General features: G+C 45.8%; 1 pseudogene; it reads right to left on the bottom strand.

Annotated features, from left to right (window-relative positions):
• Window positions 1–1169: 1169 nt before the first annotated feature.
• LOC136406530 (programmed cell death protein 2-like) lies at window positions 1170–5469 on the bottom strand (annotated as a pseudogene).
• Between the last annotated feature and the right edge of the window lie 2194 nt (window positions 5470–7663).

Below are 7663 nucleotides of genomic sequence, written 5' to 3'. Positions count from 1 at the left end.
AGCCCACCATCCAGTTAACCAGTTCATACCTAGTACTAGAATACACATACATATGTATGTAATATGTAAATTTTAAAAATCTAGTTATTCTAGGACAGTGGTCCCCAACCTTTTTTGGGCCACGGACCAGTTTAATGTCAGAAAATATTTTCATGGACCGGCCTTTAGGGTGGGACGGATAAATGTATCATGTGACGGAGACAAGCGTCAAGAGTGAGTCTTTTTTTTTTTTTTAATTTTTTTTTGTATTTTGCTTAAGTTGGAAACGGGGAGGCAGTCAGACAGACTCCTGCATGCACCCGACCGGGATCCACCCAGCATGCCCACCAGGGGGCGATGCTCTGCCCATCTGGGGCGTCGCTCTGCCGCAATCAGAGCCATTCTAGCACCTGAGGCAGAGGCCACAGAGCCATCCTCAGTGCCCAGGCAAACTTTGCTTCAGTGGAGCCTTGGCTGTGGGAGAGGAAGAGAGATACAGAGAGGAAGGAGAGGGGGAGAGGTGGAGAAGTAGATGGGCGCTTCTCCTGTGTGCCCTGGCCGGGAATTGAACCCAGGACTCCTGCATGCCAGGTCGACACTCCACCACTGAGCCAACTGGCCAGGGCCAAGAGTGAGTCTTAGACAGATGTAACAGAGGGAATCTGATCATTTTTAAAAAATAAAACATCGTTCAGACTTAAATATAAATAAAACGGAAATAATGTAAGTTATTTATTCTTTCTCTGCAGACCGGTACCAAATGGCCCATGGACCAGTACCAGTTCATGGCCCAGGGATTGGGGACCACTGTTCTAGGAAACCATCTATAATGGAATCTTGGTGTCAGTTCAGATTTGTACCTTTTTTGGTGTGCATACAGGTGTATATCATCAAAACTGCATAGCATTCTACTGGATATATACACCAAAATTTATGTAATTCCCTCTTACTGGACATTTTTGTTTCACTAATATTTAGACATTGTAAACAATGCCTACAACAACATCTTTGTACCTCTCTCTCTGGTATAATTATTTCCTTAGAATAACATCCTAAAAATGGAATTGCAAGGTCTAAGAGATTATGAACATATTTAGGCTTCACGAGTTTTGTTTTGTTTTTTAATTAATTTTAGTGAGAGGAAGGGAGGCAGAGACAGACTCCTGCATGTGCCCCTCTAGAGGTTGTTATTAATGTGTATCTGCTACATCCTGCTTCCAGACCAATTCCTCTGTGTAGCCACTGCCCAGGTTGCAGCCAGCACAAGTAAAGATGGCCAGGATGCCCCAATCAACACTCCTGCCCAGGCTGTTGGCCTATATGTAGTTGAGCAGCTGAGACATGCCCTGGAATTTCAATATTCTCTTGGTACCACAGGACAATCTGGAATAGCCTTTTCTTGGGGGATAGTTTCACCAGAGATCCAGATGAGGGCAATCCTTCTGCCAAATCTGAGAATCTGTTCTGGTTTCAGGGCTATTTTAGTTTAAAACTTCTGGAAATTTTTATCTTCTCTGGATTCATGTTTTGCCATGGAATCCAATTGTTCCTGAGGTGCTTCCCTATAGTCTTTTTTTAATCTTTTTTTTTTTTTGTGACAAAGAGAGAGAGAGAGAGAGAGATAGGAAGGAGAGAGACAAGAAGCATCAATTCTTTATTGTGGCTCCTTAGTCTCCTTAGTTGTTCATTGATTGCTTTCTCGCATGTGACTTGACTGGGGAGCTACAGCACAGCGAGTGACTCCTTGCTCAAGCCAGCAATCTTGGGCTCATGCCAGTGACCCTGTGCTTAAGCTGGTGAGCCCACGCTCAAGCCGGATGAGCCCACACTCAACCTGGCGACCTTGGGGTTTTGAACCTGAGTCCTGTGCATTCCAGTCCGACACTCTATCCACTGCGCCACTACCTGGTCAGGCTGTATAATCTATGACTCATCTTTTTCTGACTCTTCAGGTGTAATCTCATCTTTTGTTTCTATTGGAACGTCAAATTCCGGAAAAAGAAATCCGTAGTCTGGAATTGTATTGTCCAAATTATCTGTCTACAAGCCTGTATAGCTTCTCCTTTTGAGTGTGAGTGTGTTCTATAATTGCTTTGAGAAATAGAAATGGCAGGAGGGACACTGTGCTAGTTTTTGGCCACTAAGAGACCAGAAGCTTCCATCTCTTTCTTTCTTTTTTTGTATTTTTCCAAAGTGAGAAGTGGTGAGGAGGCAGACAGACAGACTCCCGCATGTGCCAGACCAGGATCCACCCAACATGCCCACCAGGGGGTGATGCTTGGTCCCTCTAGGGCATTGCTCTGCTGCAATCAGAGCCATTCTAGCACCTGAGGTGGAGGCCATGGAGCCATCCTCAGCACCTGGGCCAACTTTGCTCCAATGGAACCTTTATTGCAGGAAGCAAAGAGAGAGATAGAGAGAAAAGAGAGGGGGAAAGGTGGAGAAGCAGATGGGCACTTCTCTTGTGTACCCTGGCTGGGAATCGAACCTGGGACTTCCACATGCTGGGCCTATGCTCTACTGCTGAGCCAACTGGCCAGGGCCCAGAAACTTTCATTTCTTATTTCTTGGAATTTGTACTCTTGGAACATAACTATCATACTTTGAGTAGTGCAAGCCAGATGGAGAGGTCACACATGTAAAGCTGCTCTGTCTGACAGCCCTAGCTAAGTTCCCAGCTGACAGCCACTGTCAACTATCCACTATGTGAGTGTGCCATCTTGGACATCTTGTCCTGTTGTTAAGCCTAATCCGGAGGGACTCGAAACATTGAAGACACGAACAAAATCCGTCGATTCCACACCAAAGCTTTATTGTCTAGCTTGGCCAAGCAGCGGCAACTCCGACAGAAATCTGAGAGCGCGCCGGCCCTTTGTTCTACCTAGTTTTTATAGTTTTGCAAGCGGGAAGTACAGAAGCAAAAATTGCAATTAGGTGCCCTTTACTACTATTGGTTATAGTCATATGCCCTTTAACATGATAGGACCATGTTCAATTTGCAAGCCATACATCATTTTGGAGAAAACAAAATTTACAAGTCAACACAATGATAGAAAGATGTCTCTTTACATATTAAAAGACATTCCTATATTTTCTAATGTTTATCTGCTATCTCTTTGTCCAGAGTCAAACACATTAACTGCATGCATTCACATGGGAGAGGTAGTTTCCGTGGACAAATGCCCGCAAATGGCTCATTGCTATAAGAAAAGGTTTATTTTGGCTTTTCTCTTCCTGCACCTGGCTAGCCATTCACCCCTTTCCCCACAGGTGGAATGTCAGGGAATCCATGTTTTCCTTCCTTTTGCATTTACAATACAATGCTAAGGGCCATCCTGGTTTTATGCTGATCACACAGTACAGAGATTATTCACAAAATTTCTCTGTACACCTTAACCCAAATTAATAAAATGTTCTTTAAGCCTCTTAAAATATTAATATTGATTCTGTAGCTTTTGGTACTTTACAACACCTGCGGGTGAGGTGGCGCAGTGAGTCCTCAGGGCTCCTCACTGTTAAGCCTACAGATGACACCACCCCAGCCACTGACTACAATTGCATCATAGAGCTAAGCAATTCCCATCAGCCCAAGCTCGTTCAGCCTATGGAACCATAAGAGATAATAATGCATTTTTGTTTTAAGCCGCTAGGTGTTTGTTTGTTTTTTGCCACTAAGTTTTAGGATGGTTTGTTACACAGCAAAAGAAAATAGGAATAGACATGAAAAAAAACAGAAAGAAGGCAGGAGCTGTGATAAGGTGCCAAAGAATTGCAAAAATTAATATTAATATTTTAGAAGGAAGAGTCAGGTTTCTTGCCCCCTCCTTTCTGTAGAGAATGGAGGGAGAAGAATGTGGGAGCTTTCTGGCTTACAAGGACATACTATGTACTAAGAAACCCCCTTTTACTAAGAGGCTTAACAGGCCTTTTATGATTTAGGCCAAGCATTCAGAGAGATTTTGTAAATATGATTTTTATACTTGTGTGTGATTTACACCAGCTCAAGAAGGCTGATCGCATTCATGCCTAGGAAGGGCTATTATATTGCAAATAGAGAGGTTTTGTACTAGGTTTTGAATGGAAGGAAGAAGGAGACTTGGACCCCCTCTCTTTTCCACAACTGTGAGGAAGAAGGTCAACAGCCAGCCAGGAATGCAGGAGAGGGAAGAGAGATTTAAGTAGCTCTTTCCTCTCCCTTTTCTTTCTCCTTAATGGATAATTTACAAACGCTTATCCTCTGACTCCATGTAAGCCCCCTCCCATCCTGAAATCGTGTGATTGATGTATGTACCTCTAGACAAAGGAATCACAAGACCACCCTCCCTTGCTTGAAAAACCTACATTCTGTAACATTTTATATGCTTTCTAATAATCATCCCTCTTGAAATCTTTTATATGTATAAAAACTTGTAAACTAAACAAGCATGACTAACTTGTTAGGTTTCCAAGGGTATTTTCATTTGGCCTTATCCTAAGCTAACCATTTTGCTGTGGCAGCAGGGATAGGGGATAGACACTAGAAGATTTGGGGATGTATTTTGATATGTAAAACGACATTTTTTGCCTGACCTGTGGTGGTGCAGTGGATAAAGTGTCGACCTGGAAATGCTGAGGTCGCCGGTTCGAAACCCTGGGCTTGCCTGGTCAAGACACATATGGGAGTTGATGCTTCCTACTCCTCCTCCCCTTATCTCTCTCTCTCTCTCTTCTCTCTCTCTCCCTCTCTCTCTCCTTTCTAAAATGAATAAATAAAATTAAAATAAAATTTAAAAAAAAGGACTAAGCTTTTAAAAGAAAACAACAAAAAAACCGACATTTTTTGCTACTGTGTTGATATGTAAAATGACATTTGTAAGGTCGGTGGATGGAGGGATGGTCACGTGGGGAACCCAGACCCGCCCACTTTGGCTAGGACTGCCCACAACCAAGCCCGCCAAGGGAAGCTTCCCAGGAACCATTTGGAAAGAAGCGATCGTCTGCCAGCCAGTGAAATTTCACCATGTCATAGTAGCTCCACTTCCCTAGAGGGACCCTTTAAATATCTCCCACACAGTTTAATCCGTGCAAATTCCCTGACCTCCATCATTCACCTCCATCTCTCTTTCTTTCCTCAGGGCCAGGAACCTTGCTGGGCGGGGGTGCGCTCTGTACTCAATAAAGCCGTTTACTTATTCCACACTTTGCGGCTCCGGCCCTCTTCCTTCCTTCTCGGCAGGGAAACATACCTTACATTTTGGTGCCGAAACCCGGGAAGGAGTTAGAAGTCCATAAGGACCGCTCCTTTCTCCTCCCCTCCGAGAAAGAACCAGGATCCCCGATCTCCAACCCACTTCGGCGCACGGTGCAGTAAGTCCCCTGCCTCCAGCTTTCCTCTCAGTTCTTTCCTCCAAGACTCCCTGTCCAAAACCGTAGCTACGTCAGGGAAGTCTTTTCCGTCCGTCCGAGTGAGCATGTCCTTGTGGAGACCTCACCAAGCACATCCACTTTCATCCGTGGCTGGACCTTGAGTTTTTAGGACGCTAATACTCAAGTCTGACCACTCCGAGAACTGAGGGCAGCTGTGAGGGCACAGGAATCTCCCTCCCTAAGGAAGAAGAAACTGTTCTTCTTCTCCGCTGTGGCCAGGCCACAGAACCCACTCAATTAGCCTCCTGAAGGGACTTTCGGTGTTAACACCCTCACCAATTTAACTATCACCAAAAAAGCTGGGAACTGATTGGAGATCTCTTACATATATGGCTCCTAATTATTCGCGCACCTGTCCTTAATCTCTGTGCTGCCTGTTCCACTGCAAGGCCCTTTTTCTGGCCAGAGAAACTTTACCTAAAACCTCCACTCCTAATCTTTCCTTCTCTGCGGACTCCAAACTCTCTCTTCCCTCCCTTCGCAAAAACCTGTTTTTTATTCGCCATCTACTACCTTCTCTTTCTCCTCCCCTGCTGGCCAGGGGCCCCTCCCTTCACTGTGTTCTCTAGTCCCGACTCCGTCAGGCCTTTCTCAGCCTGGCATTGGCTCTTACACCGGTTTTCAGGACGTCCAACCCCAATTTTCTTACAGGAAGTTCCTGCCCTGTCTTGTCTTTGGCTACAGCGTTTCCTGCAAGATCTGGGTGCCGGGCTCTGCACGAGCCCTCCTCCTCTTATTCCCAATTCCCCAAACTCCTATCCAGAACCTGTGAACACGGCATTTAAAGTTTTTAACGGTCCCAACTAGTAGAAACAGGCCTGTTCGCCAGGCCCCCATGCAGCAGAAGGTAACGCTCCAAACCCAAACTCTTGTGGCAACCCTGAGACCAGCAGAGCCACCAGCAGCTTGCTTTAAGTGTGGCAAGCAGGACCACTGGTCCCGGCAGGGCCCCTGCCGGTGGCTGCCCACTGAACCCTGCCCTGACTGCAAGCAGCCCAGTCACTGGCGGAGTGATTGCCCCTTTGGGCAACAGGTTTTTTCCTCAGTGCCTCTACATGGAGGACAAGCCACCCAAATGGAAGGCCAATCCAGCCAAGTGGGTGCATCGCTCAAACTCCTAGGACACGGCCTGGACTCGGAGAACCCAGGGTTCTGCAACAAGTGGGTAAGTCAGTCCATCTCATTTCTTGTGGACATGGGGGCTGCCTTCTCTGTTTTTGCCTTCATACTCTGGACCTCTAGTTCCCTCACAGGTTTCGGTTATGGGAATGGATGGGACCCTCTTCCTTTTCCCTTTTTACGCCACTCCTGACATGCAGTTCTGCCTCAAGCTTGCCTCCTTATAGGACCACTGGCAGTCGGAACCACTGGACTCCATCCATCTCCAGCTCACCAAAAGGCTGGACCCTGCAAATTCCCCTATTACTCCTCTCTTTTTTTAAATCCTTACAGGACCGCATCCACGAAGTTTCTCAACTCACGACCACACAGATGTTCCTCCTGACACCCCTCAAAACCACCACCTTCTGATCTCCCCCTCCCCACGACGCCCCTATTCAGCAGGAAGTAGCCAGAGGAATAAACAGCGCCCTTTTTCTATTTAACACAAAAGGTCAGAATGTAAGGTCGGTGTATAGAGGGATAGTCATGTGGAGAACTCAGACCCGCCCACTTTGGCTAGGACCGCCCACAATCAAGCCCACCAAAGGAAGCTTCCCAGGAACCATTTGGAAAGAAGCGATCGTCTGCCAGCCAGTGAAATTTCACCACGTCATAGTAGCTCCACTCCCCTAGAGGGACCCTTTAAATATCTCCCATGTGGTTTAATCTTTGCAACTTCCCTGACCTCCATCTTTCACCTCCATCTCTCTTTCTTTCCTCGGGGCCAGGGAACCTTGCCGGGCGGGGTGTGCGCTCTGTACTCAATAAATCCGTTTACTTATTCCACACTTTGCGGCTCCGGCCCTCTTCCTTCCTTCTCGGCGGAGAAAAATACCTTACAACATTTTTGCTATTGTTACCTTGTAAGTTTTAATATGTAGAAATGTTTTTTCCTTTCAATAGATTCTGTAGATGAATGTTGCAAATTTGTGGGTTTTTGTTGTTTTTTTTTACAGAGACAGAGAGATAGAGTCAGAGAGAGGGACAGACAAGAACAGAGAGAGATGAGAAGCATCAATTATTAGTTTTTCGTTGCGACACCTTAGTGAGGAGCCACTGAGCCACTTCACCCACAGGTGTTGTAAGGTACCAAAAACTACAGAATTAATATTAATAT

Source organism: Saccopteryx leptura, chromosome 5, assembly GCF_036850995.1.
Source record: "Saccopteryx leptura isolate mSacLep1 chromosome 5, mSacLep1_pri_phased_curated, whole genome shotgun sequence".
Lineage (NCBI taxonomy): Eukaryota > Metazoa > Chordata > Mammalia > Chiroptera > Emballonuridae > Saccopteryx > Saccopteryx leptura.
This window is presented reverse-complemented; position numbering and strand designations above follow the sequence as displayed.